This window comes from Monodelphis domestica, chromosome 2 (assembly GCF_027887165.1).
Source record: "Monodelphis domestica isolate mMonDom1 chromosome 2, mMonDom1.pri, whole genome shotgun sequence".
NCBI lineage: Eukaryota > Metazoa > Chordata > Mammalia > Didelphimorphia > Didelphidae > Monodelphis > Monodelphis domestica.
Window position 1 is genome coordinate 283,152,687 of NC_077228.1, and position 16,500 is coordinate 283,169,186.

The 16,500-nt window shown below is 42.9% G+C and overlaps 1 protein-coding gene across 7 annotated transcripts in view; it reads left to right on the plus strand.

Moving 5' to 3' along the window:
• Nucleotides 1–16,500, plus strand: part of FOXP4 (forkhead box P4) — a 102,292-nt gene that overhangs the window by 39,659 nt on the left and 46,133 nt on the right. The gene's annotated exons all lie outside the window — the stretch shown is intronic.

Consider the following 16,500-nt stretch of genomic DNA (forward strand, 5'->3'; position numbering starts at 1 on the left):
CTAGGCCTCAGTTTCCTCATCTGTAAAATGGAGCAATTTTAAATTCAGTAGCCCCAGAGATCTTTCCAAACCTTCCTTGGTCAAGTCACCCTCCCTAGGCCTCAGTTTTTCTCATCTATAAAATATCTCAATGGCTTTTGAGGTCTCCCCAAGTTTTTACTCTCTGAGGCCTTTGTTTCCTCATCTATGAAATGAGGAGGTTGGACTCTGAGCACTGCGGCACTTCAGCATCTGGAATGAGTAACAATTAATTAATGAGTAACTTAAGTGAGTAACAATCTTTCCTCTGACCTCACATGAAGCATAAGTTTTGCCCCTTTGATAGAATCAGTATCTTAAGAGTGGGAAGAGACCTCAGAGGTCATTTAAAGGCATGAAATAGAGTATTTATCAGTGTCTGTAAACTTATGGGGAGCTCCCCCAGCACCTCATCCAAGGATTCTCGGTACACAGAAGGTGTCTAATTAGTCTCTGTTGAATTCAGTTGGTAGAAGCCTCAGAAAGAGGCGAATGCAGAAAGCCCTCTCCTTAGTGAGTTTTCACCCCAGCTCTCCCATTAGTTTTACAAGTTCTTATTTCTTCTCTTGCCAATATAGCATCCCTTTCCTCATCTCCCTCCTGATTCCCCATGCCTGTGTCCCCTAGGGCCACCTCCTCTGCCTTTATCCACACTCCACATTCCTCTGGACTCTTCCCTGACCACTAGAGCATGCTTTGAAAGGTTGGGGAGGTCTCCAATGGTGTAGTGGGTTTGGGGAACTTTGGGGTGGAGCCTAGGCTACTCTGTTTATTATCCCCTTTTTTCCCAAATTCCATACCTCTTCCCACCCCCCCAACAAAGCCTGAGCGGTGCCTGGAGGTAACATTGGGGAAGTTGAAGACCAGTGGAACTCTTATAACCTTACTCAAGGTCCCTACATTGAGGAATTACCCACTCCCTTCTCTTTTCCATAGTCTCTCCCTCTGTTCCTAGGAATGGGTGATGTGGGCATGAGATGATGTTGGTTGTAGAGAGTTAAGGAGCTTGGTGCTGGAGTGGAAGGGATATGAGTGGGAAGGAAGGGATGAAGGACTGTGGGATGTCCATTTGTACATTGGGGAGGTGGGGGAAGCTTGCATCCCCATCTTCTTACCCCAAGTGGATCATTTATTTAGGAAGGTGCCCCTTTTGGGACTACCCTTCTCAAACAAGGGATGGTGGGGTTTGGAGGGTGGAAAATAAGCATTTTCCTAGTATATGCCCAATATATGCCTAGTATATGCCAGACAGTGTGCTAAACACTTTTTACAAATGCGATCTCATTTGATCAACAAAAAGTGAACTTTTCCAACCAGAAGCAGCTGCCTTATAGAGAGAAAGGTGAGGGGATAAGGAGAGAAGATATTGGGGACTTTGATTTTGTGGCCCATAAGAAGAGACCTCTCTAGGGTATTTGCTCCAACCTGCCTTTTGCTCCATTTTGGAAACATCAACTTCTCTCTTTACCCCTCCCTTTCCCATCTCTCTACCTTGAACCTACTCTCAACCCCACACCTTGAACCTACTCCCAACCCCACACCTTCAAAATAGGGCAGAGGGCCCAAAGGAAAAAGGTGGGAGATTGTACATTTGCTTCCATTTTGGGGAACTGAGGATCTATCTCCATTTTATCAAATTTCTCTCCCTGACTCAGGCTAATCTTTCAAGAAGACCATAGGCTATTCAATAAGATTGATTTAAATCAGGGAGGACCTTGGAATCCATCTAGTCTAATCCTTTTGTTTTAAAGATGAGGAAACTGAGTCTGCTAGAAGAGAAGTGACTTGTGTAAGTTTACTCGGGGAGTAAGTATCAGTAGTGAGATAGGAACAAAGGTTCTCTGACTCTAAAATTAGTCCTTTTCCCCTTATACTGTGTTCCAGTGACTCCAGAGCCAAACATGTTCATAGAGGCTGCCCTTGGGTTAGGAGTACACCACTTTGGATAGTGAAGGGTCTTCTGTGTCCTTCCCAAGTGCTGCCCTTCCCCTTAACCACCCTCCAACAGGTGCGTTTGCTGGGAACAGAGATCAGAGGAAGTGGCCTTTCCCTCTGTTCAGGGATTCTGCCTTATCTCTGGAGACAACCCAAATGGAAGCAGCATCTCTGTGCCCTATGAATTGTTCAGAGGTCCTCTATAATGCTGCTCTTTCAACCTAGGTCTACCCATTGGGCAGAGAAGCTGAGAGGATTGAATTCCAGGAAGCCTCTAGAGACAGAGAGAGAGAAGAGTAAATTCAGACAAAATGATGTGACTTGGTTCTCCCTCTGGGAACCCAACTCCCAAGGGAATAGTCAGATTTCTTGGATTCTTACAAAAATAAGCCTAATTTCTTGAAGCATCATTTCTCTCTCTCTCTCTCTCTCTCTCTCTCTCTCTCTCTCTCTCTCTCTCTCTCTCTCTCTCTCTCTCTCTCTCTCCCTCCCTCCCTCCCTCCCTCCTTCCCTCTCTCCCTCCTTCCCTCCCTCCAGCCAAGACTCAACAGGTCTCCCACCCCAGTCCTTGGAAGTATCTCAGAGAGCCCACCCACATTCCCTCCTCAGGAGAGCAGCAGACCCAGAGCTAGTAGGGGCCCCTTCTATGATTTGCCCTGGTCTTTACATGCAAGAGAAAATGGGAAAACATAGTAGTTTAGGCAAGACATATTTGTGGGAGACTAGAGAACTAGGATCTATTGGCCTCTTGGCAGAAGGGAAAAGGGAACTAAAGAAGGAAAAGGAAGGTCTGAAAAGAGCTTTCAAAAGACTGTTTCTCTTTTATAAATTTTGATCACTACTTGGGTAATTTATTAATTCAGAGATCATAAGAGCATAGATTTGGAGCTGATCCACAGCCAGATAATTGGGAAAGGGATTTTCCCCAAACTAGAACCACCCTCACCCCACTCTCCTCCCCCTGTCTCTTCTGTTTCTGGGGAAAATTCATTCCATAATAGCTAAGGATATGTACACTTGTGTGTTTCATTTCTGTTGTGTGTATGCTTATATATGTGTCTATCTTCTTGTATAGAAATATGTATGCCACAGTATTCTTTGGAATGTGTGTGTGTATGTTTCTGGTTTTTATCTTAATAGTTCTAATTCGGGAATGTGCCGATGTCATTTTTACGAGGTTGGTGTAAAAATAATTTACAGCCGTTTCCAAAAAGCTTTTTTTCTAAGGGAAAAAGGTGTAGAATCACTTACGGGATTTTATGGTCCCCCTCCCCTCTCCAGCTCCTTTCCTTCATCTCTCCACTGTTTAATATCATTTTTATGTCTCTTTCTCTCTCTTTCTCTTTCTCTCTCTTGGTCTCCTCTGTTGGAGGACAAAACCTGATTTAAAACTTGGATCTCTTCCAGGTCAGGCTCTCTCCAATAGTTTGGGGCCCAGTGACCTCTGCCCCTCCTCCCTGCCAAGGTCAGGTAGTCTTCACCAAGTGCTGGCTGGTGACCTTCTTGTTCTGGCAGGTGACCAGGGTGAAAGACAAGGGGCTTCTTGTGCTGTTTACCTCAAGCTGCTTTGTTAGGCTTCTGCCATGTTCCACACTTATGGCAAGTCTTCCACATTAGCAAAGGAGACCAAGACTTAAATTCACAAAACAACCAGAGAGCCATATTGCCATAGAATCTCAGAACTCTTGAAGGGATCACACTTGGCAGCTACTTTTCATTGTGAATCCCCCCTCCCCATAGCCTCACTGGGCTTCACTTAAAGACCTCCCAGGGAAAGAGGATTAATTAAGGAGGTTGTGCTTGGGGTGATGAAAGCGATATGGGGACATAGGCTTTTTTCTTTTTCTTTTGGGCCAGACCTATGATTCTTCTTGTTGGTGTCATGTTTAGTTGTTTCAGTCATTTCTGACTCCTTATGACCTCATCTGGGATTTTCTTGGCAAAGATCCTAGTGCAGTTTGCTATTTCTTTCTCCAGTTTACTTTCTAGATGAGGAAACTGAGGCAAACAGGGGTAAGTGATTTACCCAGGGATCACACAGCTAGTAAATGTTGAAGGCAGAATTTGAACTCTGAAAGATGAATTTTCCTGATTCTAGGCCTGGTGCTCTATCCACTGTACTACCTAGCTATCAATCTGTTCCTTTTTAGCAATTTATAATCTTAGAGATCTGGAATATTCAACTGTTAAGTGCCTTTCCTAGGGTCATATAATCCAGTACATGGCAGAGTTGACTTGAAAGGCAGGTCTTCTGATTAAGAGGCCTGGTCTCTACTATTCCATGGTGCTTCTTTTCCTGGAATTTTTTAGATGTCATATTTATTCTAGCACTTTAAGTAGACCTATACTTTCTTTAATTGAAAAAAGACCTCAGATGTTTTATTGAGACTTTGTCATTTCCCAGTTCTTTCTCACTTCCACCCAAAGAAATTTCCATTGAATGGAAAGATAGCTTATTTATTAAACACATTTATTGTTTTAAAATTTTATTTGTTTATAAGACAGATTTGAAATGAAATCTATCTTAAACAAACAAACAAAAAAAGAAACCAAGACATTGGGCATATTTAACAATGTATGCTGTGTCTCCCACCTAAAGTCCACCACTTCTCTGCCAGGACAAATTCTCCTTTTCATTGACTGAATTCTCTATTCCATTACAGTTATTGACTTGAACATCTTTCCCTCTGTATTAAGTTGTAAACTCCTTGAAAGCAAGGCTATAGCATCATAAAACATCAGGGTTGGAAAGAGACCCTAAAGATTATCCAGTTGAACCCTTTGTGGTGTGGGGGTTATTTTAATTTTTTTTAATTCTGAGCTCAAACACCCAAAAAACTAAAACATCAACAAAAGAAGACCCCCTTCATTTTGTAGACAAGGAAGCCAAGACTTTTAGGAAGGAAATGACTTAGCTAAGGACATATAGCTATGAAGTTATTGCTGAGACAAATCTGGGCTGTTTTATTCCAGGTCCACTACACCTTGCCTGTGATACCTAGCACATAAAAGGTGATAAATATTTCTCAAATTAGATTGAATTACATAGAATTGAAGTTCCTGCAGATGGGGAAGGCATGAGGGTTGTTAAAATGCCATCTTCTGCCTGGGCACCCAGAGCAAGGGGATTGGGGGGGGGCAGAATAATACCATCCATCCATCCCTCCCCCAGGACCTCTTCTAAGTCTAGTAATAACTGCCTGAGTGGAAGTGGAAAGGAACCAAATCTTGATTTTGTTCAATTGGGTAATTAGAAAATAAGTTTTTACTTTATTCTCTGTATGCGTGATTTAAAAAAAAAAACCCAAAACCTACTAGCCTCCCTCCCTATTCAGTACTTGGCAGAGTGCCTGGAGGCATAGTAGGTGCCTATTAAATTTTTTTTGACTGGCTATCCTCAAAAATCAAATCGGGAGCATCTGGGTGGATACTTCCTAGCTATGTATGTGACCCTGGGCAAGTCATTGCCTAGCCCTGACCACTTTTGCCTTGGAATAATATTTAGTATCAATTTGAAGGCAAAGGGTAATATCTCCTATGTCTTTCCATATGTGTCCTGGGAGGCTGAAATAAAGATAACATACCTGATATTTATGTATCAATTTAACTTGTATATCAATTTACAAAATGCTTTCTTCAGGGCAACTAGGTAGGATAGTAGATAGAGGGGCAGATCAGGAATTGGGAAGACCTAGGTTTCTGACTCTCAACTTGGGTTTAGATTGACCTCAGACACTTCCTAGCAGTGTGACTTTAGGCAAGTCACTTAACTCCAGTTGCCTAGGACTTTCTGCTCTTCTGCCTTGGAACTGACACTTAGTATTACAGGGTGTTTTTTTTTTTTAAATGCTTCCTTTACATGTATCATTTGGTCCTCAGAATAATCCTGTAGGATGGGAGGGAAACTGAAACAGAAAAAAAGTGTTGTTTGCCCTGGACCCCACAGGAAGTAGTCTGGGGTACAGTAGAAATAGCACTGACTCTGGAGTTGGAGGACCTGGGTTCCAATCCCACCTTCCATGCTCAACTGCCTGGGTGACTTTGGAATTGTAACTTCTCCCACCTGAGCCTCAGTTTTCTTATCTGTAAAAAATTAGGGGTTTGAGCTGGATGGATTTAGATCCCTGCCATCTCTAGATCTTGTGATCCTACAAGTTTGGAAATATCCCCCCCCAAAAAAATAGCAGAATGGTGCAGGAAAAAGAGTAAAGCTGGTTTCCATTCTTTCTCCTGGCTCCCTTCGCTACAATGGGGCTTAGAGAGAAGCTTGCCATTCAGGTCAGGGTTCTATGAAATAACCAACCGAGGTCACTTCCACCTCTGAAATTCTGAGTTTTTAGAGTCCAAAGAGCTAGGCTGCTTTGATCTGGGGGAAGAATGAGAGATCTGGGGTGGTCTTTGAGCTGCCCCCTTTCAAAGTACATTGGTAGGCAACATAGCAAAGTACTGGGCACAGAGTCAGGAAGATTTGGGTTCAAATCCTGCTGTCTTTATTTACTTGTGGTGTGACCTTAGGCAAATTATTTAACCTTACTGAACTTCAGCCCCCCCCCTTTTTTAAGCCTTTCCCTTCAGTATTAGTCTGTGTTTTGGTCCCAAGGCAGAAGAGCAGTAAGGGCTAGTCAATGGGGGTTCAGTGACTTGCCTGGGGTCACACAGCTAGGAATTGTCTTAGCTTCTGTCTTAGTATCAATTCTGAGACAGAATAGTGGTGGCAAGGGCTAGGCAGTTGGAGTTAAGGTTAAGTGACTTGCCTAGGGGTCATATCTGAGGCCAGATTTGAAATTCGGGTCTTCCTAACTCCAGGCCTGGTACTCTATCCACTGTGCTGCCAAGCTGCCCCACATCAGTGTCTCCGTCTGTAAAATGTGACACAAATAGCACATTTGCCTCACAGAGTTGTTTTAAGGATCAAGTTCTCATCTCTAGAATGATGGATCCTTTCTATCCTTCACCCATCTCTGTGAGGCTAAAACTCAACACATTCAGGATCTAAGGTGACAGCCACCTGGCTTCTAAGATGCTCAGATTCTAGAGCACGATCCTAGATCCTCTTGTAGCTAGGGCCCCTGGAGGAAGTCGGATCAGGTGAAAGGAAGGGAAGGAAAGTCAGAGGTGGAGCACAGCCCTCCTCTGATCTGGAATTATTCCTGGCCCCATCAACTTATCTGGCCTAGTTAATGTGGATAAAGTGCTTTGAAAACCTTAAAGTGATATATAAATGTCAGTTCTTGCTATTATTGTTAGAGAAGAATTGGGGGACAGAGGAGGTTAGCCCTATTTCTTTCTTGGTCTGTGGTTTATATATATATATATATATATATATATATATATATTTTTTTTTTTTTTTTTTTTGTCAGGAAGGGTCTCAGGAGCTCCCTGTCATCGTCGGATCCCAAGCTCAGCTTCCCCTCCCACTCTCCCTCAGGCCTGATGCCATTCGTTATAAACCATTTGTTCCTAATTGTGGAGATCCTTGCTAATGACTCCTGAACAGAGTGGAGGGAAGGAGGAGGAGTTGGGATTCATTAGTGGGGACTGGGTTCCTTGACTTTTTGAAGGGGGAATTGAGAAGCAGAGAGATTGGTTCTCAATAAAAAAGAGCAAAACCTTCTGCTTGGCACTATTAAAAACAGTCCAGGGAAGTGCATGTACGTGTGTGCGCACATGCACGCACACACACACACGCACAAAAATGTCATAGGAAAATTAAAAAGCCTCCAGATTTATTATTAGAGTTGTAATTTATAATTATACCTTGTACAAATCATTTGCCCTCTCTGGGTCTGTTTATTGATAAAACGAGAGGAGGGATACTGTGGATAGAGCCCTAGGCCTGAAATTGAGGGGACTTGGCTTCAATTGTACGACCTGGGCCAGTCACTTAACCCCAGTTGCCTAGGCCCTACCACTCTTCTGTCTTAGAATTAATACCAAGACAGAAGGTAAGGGTATGAAGAAGAAAAAGAAAAAGAAGGGTCCCTTTCCCTCTAAATGCTATCATCCCAAAACTTGAAGGTGTTGGTTTTCAGAGTCGTCTTTAGGAATTCTGGCCCCCTGGGCAAATTCAATTGGGGGTGAAGGGGGTGGCCAAAGAAAAATCCCTTTGTAGGTGGGTGGCATTTTGCAGAGGCATATAGGGTGGAGACAGGGGAAAGATGACTGTTGGGTGTAAAAATGGAGATTTGAACCCCAGACTTCAAACCCCAGAAGTCCTTGGTGCTTCCCAGAATTCCATATAATCTCACCTGAGTCCTCACCTGAGTGCGAGAACACAATTTAGAATTTAAAGGGCTCTCTGCCTCCCAGGAGCACCTCTTCTTCTAAGCACACACGTCTCTCTACCCGGCAGGCAAGATGTAGTGAGTAGGTTGTGAATGGGCTAATGTGCCCTAGGCATGTGCTTTTCTTATTTTGGTATTTTTTTAAACCCTTGCCTTCCATCTTAGAGTCAATATTGTGTATTGGATCCAAGGCAGAAGAGTAGTAAGGGCTAAGCAATGGGGGTCAAGTGACTTGCCCAGGGTCACATAGTTGGAAAGTGTCTGAGGTCAGATTTAAACCTAGGACCTCCTATGGTCTGGTTCTCAAGCCACTGAGCCATCCAGCTGCCCCCTTGGTATTTCATTATCCTTGATTTCTAACAATCTTTAATAAACCTCATAAAATATAAATCTTTTATCAGTAGAGACTAAATTTAACTTTTACATGGGGAAAAGTAAAACTCTGGAGAGGGGCAGGATTGGTAGGTGCGGGGCCTGGGGAGAGCTGTGCTGTCTGGGGGAAGCAGGCCAGAGGATAACACTGGGGAAGAACTATGCTCCCCTCTCAGATGCACATGTCCCAAAAGAAGGTTCCAGGCCCCCATTTTTATCAGACTCTTGATTTTTTTTTCATCTCTAGACATGAGAGGATAGAAAAGTATGATTTCTTAATGTAAGCTCTGTAGGCATTTATCTTTATGTCTGCCATGCGGACTTATCCCTATCTCAGTCTTTCCCCAGATAACTAACTCCCTTTCAGAGGTCAGAGAGTCTAGTCTTCACCTATTAGGGGCTGAGATTTGGCCAGCTTTGCACAGGATTTCCCTGGCTGCCCAGATGACCTTCCTCAGAGGTTCTTGTTCCATTCCAAGGCGTCTGCCCTGCTCTCATTCTTGTTCTCCCAACGCCTGCCCCATCTTAATGGCACACACATGAAAGGGTTGACAGAAAAAGTATATGTAGTGCGGAAGGAGGATTGACAGCTATCAGACTCCAGACCTCACCAACATGTAAATCATTTGCATAAGTTATACATCTGTCTATACTTGCCCCCTGTATTCAACCTAAACAAAATTCAATTTGACAAGTTCTTATTGAGCGTCGGCTGTGTGCCCAGAGCAGTTATATCTGTGGGCAGATTACACACACACACACACACACACACACACACACACACACACACACACACACACACACAAAATACAGCCTCTGTCCTCAAAGAATTTACAGCCTGGTTAGGATTAACTAGGGAGAGAGATAGGTAGGGCCTAACAGGGACAAGGACTCCTCTTTTTTTTCCTGTCCTTTAAAAGATGACTCAATGATTTTATCCAGAGGGCTAGAAGAAAGCATATATGTGGATATATGTGATTGCACTTCTTCATATGCAAATGAAGCAATATTAGAATTGGAAGAGACCTCAGATATCATCTAGTCTACCCCCTCATTTTATTTAAATTTTTAAAAATGTTTTATTAATGCTTTTTATTTTCTACACTCCTCTGACTTCCTGGTAACCAGCCTACTCCAGCTATAGAGCCCATCCTTGTAACAACAAAGAAAAAAAAAAGACAAAATAAGCCTTTTGAGACAGCCCCAACCAGTCTATTCTACTCTCCATACCTGTAGTCCATGACTTCTACCAAGGAGGGAAGAGAGAAAGCATTTATTGGGCACCTACTATATGCCAGGCTTTATGCCAAGCTCATTATAAATATCTTATTTGATCCTTGACTTCTTGACTCTGACAAGATGGAAGTATATTCCATAATTGGAAGCAAAATTAATTCTATGTTCTGACATCTTTTGGGGGATTTTGTAGAAATTGTGTAATATTGTTGTTTGCTCATTTGGGCTTCCTTCTCACTATATCACTTTTTGGACTCCATATTTGGGGCATGGTCTCTATGCCACTGCACTGAGAGTCAGGAAGACCTGGATTCAAATTCTGCCTCAGATGGGCAGGTAGGAAGTTCAGTGGATGGAGAGCCAGGCCTATAGATGGTAGGTTCTGGGTTCAAATGTGACCCTAGATACCTCCTAAGCCGTGTGACCTTGAGCAAGTCACTTAACCCCAAGTGCCTAGCCTTTAGCTTTTTTCTGCCTTAGAACCAATACTTAGAATAAATTCTAAGATAGGAGGTACGGGTTAAAAAAAATTCCATGTCAGATACAGATGTGTGACCTCAGAGAAGTCATTTAACAACTTCATGTGTTGGTCTCCTAATCTCTAAAATTAAATGACAGACTTGATGATCTATAAGGTCTCTCACAGCTCTAAATCTATGGTCCTATGATCTTTTGAATCCCTAAATTCTTGTATTTGTCATTTCTTAACCCACTATCAAGTGGTTACACACACACACACACACACACACACACATGCAGATATAGAGATATTTATCCCTTTCTATCTGTCAATTTGTTTGGCTATTTCCTGATTGCTGGGCACCTGCTATTTTTTCCCAGTTTTTTGCTACCATGAAAGTGTTTATAAGAATATTTTGGTATATACAGGGCAATTCTTGTTTTTCTTTGACCTACTTGTAGGAACATGCCCTGTTGGTGGATTACTGGGTATTGACCCAGTATGAGTATGAACAAGTTAATAACTTTTCTCAAATAATTGCAAATTGTTTTCCGGAATACCAGTCCTCTTGTTTTAAAGGTGAGAAAATGGAATCACATGTCAGGAAAATGACCTATCCAAGATCAAATCTCAAATTAGTGGCAGAGCTGGGTTTAGAACCAATGCTTCCTGTTTCTCAGACCAGTGTTCTATCCATTATGCTGAAGCCATGCAAATAATGAAATGCCATTCAGTGATTCCATGTGTCTTTGTTGGATCATACAATTTATAGCTAGAAGAGACCTTAGAGATCATAGAGTTCAACCCCCTCATTTTAGAGATGAATCACTGAATCACAGACAGGTGAAATAAATTACTCAAGAAGTCAACAAAGGTTAAATATTGTGTCTAAGGTCATAGAGATAATAAAAAATAGGGCCAAGATTTCATGATTGCTGGCCTTTAACTTGAACTGCTCCAGAATTTAGACCATTCTAGGCCAGCAGGCTCTCAGATCAGAGGTTCTGGGGAATTATAGTTACCATTTAACCCTCTTTTTCTTTCTCTGAGCCCTTTTGGGGCTAAGTGGTGACATGTTAGTGGTCCAGGGTGACAGTTACATGGTTTCTAAGATCCTCATCTCCCAGGCTCCCTTGTATTTAGGGCATCCAGAAAAACTGAAAACCAGTAGAAGGAAAGGAAGGGAAGTCAGGGAAGGAATAGAGCAGCGCTTAGGCAGATGAGGAAGGATCATTCCTGGCCCTATTGACTCATCTGAGTCTGTAAAGAGGGTCAGGGAGAGGAGAAGCTTGGCATGAATGGAGTGGGGCTGGAGGTCCAAGGGTCGAGAATGGGGGGGAGGGGGAATGGAGGGCTGTCATGGGGAGGTCCCCATGTGAGAGTGTAAGGCCGTGTCATTTTTTCCTGTAAATCTTGTAATTTCATGCTCCAGAGGACGACAAAGTGAGAGAGTCAGCGGGGAGTGCATCAAACTCCCCCGGCTCCCCTCTGCCCCAAGAGACTGAGAAGGGTGGTTCAGCCACTTCCAGCCTCAATTTCTCCTTGGAAGTGCACCCCTCCCTCTCTGGTCTCTCCCCACCTTCCCTGGGATTCTGGGAACCTCTGTGACTTCTTTGATTTCTCCACCTGGATCACCCCACTTCTAGCCCAGCAGCCATCTTCTCTCAGGCTCTTGCCCTAGCCACTCCCCCTCCCCAAGACCAGTCCATTATCCTCATGTCTTCTGCTGGCCACTTTCCCTTGGACTGCCTCTCCACCCTTTGGCTTCCTCTTGGCCCCTGTACCCCATAGCCCATTCAGTCTTCTTGGGTAGTCAGAGAGCTCTTTGTCCAGCTGATGTTGTTAAACCTGGTAATGGTGAGTGGAGCAAGATGACCCTCCTCACTATCTTTACCCTGAATGGAGGTACAGGCTATTTCCTTTCCTTCTGACTCCTCCATCAACAGTAACCCTTACTTGCCATCTTTTCTTTTTATTCATCTGATCTGAATGGGTGGAGTTTCCAGTTTCAGAAGGCCTAGAGATGGGAGGTTCTGGGTTCAAATCTGTACTCAAACACTTCCTAAGCTTTGTGATCTTGGGCAAGTCACAACCTCAATTTTCTAACCCTTACCACTTTTCTGCCTTGGAACCAATACCTAGTATCGCTTCTAAGACAGAAGGTTAGAGTTAAAAAAGAAGAGAGGAAAAAAGAAAGAAGCATACTCATTTCACCCTACCCCCAGATTCTGGGAAATTCCTTGAATAGATCAAAGGTTTAGAGCTAGAATTCACTTGAATTCATCTATGAAGCCCAGCTCTGCAAAGCACTGTATTAGGCACTCGGTCTTTAGAGAAATGAAAGACACTGTAGGGATTCTTTACCCTCAAAGGGTTATTCAACTTCCTTTGGTTCATGGACTCCTTTGTCAAATTGGTGAAAATTTACAGACCTCAGAATAAGATTTTTAAAGCAGAAAGCAAAATACATTGAATACAAAGGAAACCAATTTTATTGAAATAAAGATTTTTTTTCTTTATCCAACTCTGGATCCCAGGTTAAAAACCTCAGATCCAGTCTAATTCCATCAATTTATTGGTGAAGAAACACAATGAGGCGGATATGACTTGGTCAAGGACAAAATGACTAGAGCTAGGATTCTACTCTAGGTCTCCTGATTCCAAATCCTGTAGGCTCAGGAACTCAGGAAGAGGTGGGGAGAATATTCCGGAGCTGTAACAGAGAAAGAATGAGAAAAGGCAACAAAAATGGGAGAAGTGGGAATTTGTTCTGGCTTTGAAACTCAAGTCTTGACTTCTCCCTTCTCCCCCAAGCTGGGTGTAGGGTAGGTATTCTGCCACTTAGGAGTGTCAGGGACACTGTCTACAATGCTAAACTTGGGGCTGGACATTTGAACTGGGGGCTGGGAGGATACTTTGTCCTTTAAATGGGATATCTCCCAGACCTTCCTATCAAGACTTCTCTCCCCCTTCCCAACCCTATTAAGCAAGTGACCTAATGGGGGTGGAGAGGACCATCAATTAGGCCATAGGACAATGACTGATCTCATAGGACTTTGGTGGAAATCCTGGTTCTGCCACTTATTTGTCTGTGTGACCTTGGTGAAGTAATTTTTCCATCTTGAGTTTCAATGTCTTCATCTATAACATGAGGAAATTAGGTTAGATGACCACCAAAACCCCAATCTAAGCTCTAAATCTTTTGATTTTATGATGAGCTTATCATAAACCCTGTGAATCTGAATTTTGAGGTGGGGTGATAAAAGAAGCTGGCATGCCTCCTTCCACTTTGCTTAGGGTGGAGTCAGCATGGATCAATCTGTATTTACACACTCCTCTGGTCTAGGACTAAGAGTGAGTTGTTCAGTCATTTTTTAGTTGCATCCAACTCATGGTGTCCCCATTTTAGATTTAGTTGACAACGACAAAGACAAAAAAGTGGTTTGTCATTTCTTCCTCCAGTTCATTTTACAGATGAGGAACTGAGGCAAAAGGGGAGAAGTACCTTGCCCAGAGCCATTCAGCTAGGAAGTAGCTGAGGCCAAATTTGAATGCAGAAAGATACATTTTCTTGACTCCAGTATGTGTCTTCTCCCCACTGTGCCACCTAGCTGTCCCAAGAGGGAGGCACCTCGGTGACAACCATGGCCAAAGCCAAGAATGATAGTGAGCACAGGGATCATGGTCTAGTATATTGAGGATGAGCCTTGGTGTCAGGAACACCTGGATTCTCATGTCCCCTCTGACACACAACAGTGGTATGACCCTAGGCAAGTCACTTATCCTGTGGAGGGGTGGTGCTCCCAAGCAACTCTCTGAATCAATGATGAGTTGTGGGAATACATCAATTGAGGGACTTTCCACATTAGAAATTCCCCTTATCAAGGAAGGAAACCTTTTTAAAGATATCACAGGGCCAAAAGCCACACTACTCTGGTGAACTCCTCTCCTACTCCAAATAATGTTGGATGGACTAGTATTAAACTGTTATTGGTTTGGATGATGTATGAAGGTGATTTCAACTCTGAGGCTTTGCACACTATGGTTTTCTGTGGGTATATATATATATATGTATATATATATATATGTATGTGTGTGTGTATAGTGTGTATATGCTTTGCATGAGAGTGATACAAGTCATTAGGTATGCATGTGTTTAATACAAGCAAATTGAGTGTGGGTGTTTGTTTCTAAGTAATTGTTATTTAGTTATTTCCAATTCTTCATGATTCCATTTGGGGTTTTCTTGACAAAGATACTGGAATGGTTGGCCATATCTTTCTCTAGCTCATTTGATAGATGAGGAAACTGAGACAGCCAAGGCTAAGTGACTTGCCCAGGGACAGTGAGTAGGTGTCTGAGTCCAGATTTGAACTCTTGTGATATGTTGGAGAACATATTTCACCTTAAAGGTGCCTATGGTGTGAATGGGAGATATGGAAGTTGAAGCCCTAAAGGTAGAATCATGTATTTAAGGTTGACCCTCAGAGACCAACTCCCTCACTAGATTGATGAGGAAACTGAGGCTCAGCAAGGTTAAGTGACTTGCCCAAAGTCACACATGCAATAAGGATCAGGGGTGAGATTTGAATCCAGGACCTCCATTCCAGAGTCAATATTCTTTCTACTGAGCCATACTATATACATACTACAAATATATGTAGATTTAGAATGGGAAGACTCTATTCATTTCATGCCCTTCCTTATTTCTTGAATTTTGTTTTTTAAGGAGGGGAGAGGTGTTTGAAAGTATGAACCCAATCACTGTGGTCCCTGCTACTGCTAGTGCCTTCCCTTTTGAGATTACCTTTCCTTTATACAATATATATCTTGGATGTACATGATTGTAACAATATTTCCCCATTTATTCTGGGAATTCCTTAAGGACAGGGACCATGTTTTTATCTTTCTTTATATTCCCAGTGCTAGTACTGTAGTAAATGCTTTGTTGTATGCTTGCAGACTGACCTTACCTCTTTTTCAGAGTTCAGGAGCTATCTTAGCCTTTTTTTTTACCCCTTTCTTTTGTCTTAGAATTGACACAAGTATCAATTCCAAGGCATAAGAGCAGTAAGGGAATATATTGCCTGATAGGTGTTAAGTGACTTGTCAAGGGTCACATAGCTAGGAAGCATCTGAGGCCAAATTTGAACTCAGGTCCTCTCAACTCCAGATCTGGTTCTCTTTCCTCTGAGCCACCTAGCTGCCCCTATCTTATCCTTTTGGAACTAAAAATATAAGCTTCTTGAGAGCAGAGACTGGTTTTATTTTTGGTGGCATCTTTGTATGTCCAGAGCCAGCCCCTGGGCTCTCAGTGCATGCTGAAGTAAGGAGCATGGTACTTGAACTTCCCAATGCTGGGCTGCTAACCCTGAGCTGGGAATTGAGATAAACTCAAGGTTAGATTTATTTCCTAGACATCCCTGACCAATCACTACATCCTTGGACCTGTCACTTTGTTCCTCAATTTCCAATCTCCTGTTGATCTCTCAGGTTTCACCCTGATCCATTAGAGACTACACTGCCCACCCTAGTCCATACAAAGATCCATCCAATCCCATCCCAAGCCTTCTAGAGCTCTATCAACCTGCTTATGTCAGTCACTGACCCCATAGTAACTACCCTTGAGTGTAGTTGCCACCACCATGCCATGCTGTTTCCTCTGAATCCACATTGATCAGGATGGTCCCATATAAACCACTCAGTCTTCTCTGACCACACACTGGCCCTCTGGCCTTATTGACAACCTCTTAAGATGCCGCACTTAATTTACCTAAGCCTGGAAACTCTGGCCTATCACATGGTTTTTGACTTCTAAAGGCCTAGACTGCTCTAGATCCCAAACTGAACTCCTGGCCTGAAGCTGACATACTACCCCTGTATTCTTCATGGATGTGCCCTGCCTCCTCTGCCCTCCACCAATCCACACTCAACTATTTTAATAACTCTAAAGTGATCTCTGAATGTCAAACTGGCTCTATATGAATTCCAAGGCTCTACTTTGACTGCTGACCCCATGTTTTTCCCTTTGACTTCTCTTCATTAAACTCCTTGACTCTTAATTTGACCTATCATCCACAAGTGACTCCTAATTCTATCCTGTTATTCTTGATTCTCCCCCCAATCCTTGAACCTCCATGCTGAATTCTAGATCTGATAAAGTACATCAGACCTTATATTGATCTTTTATCTGAC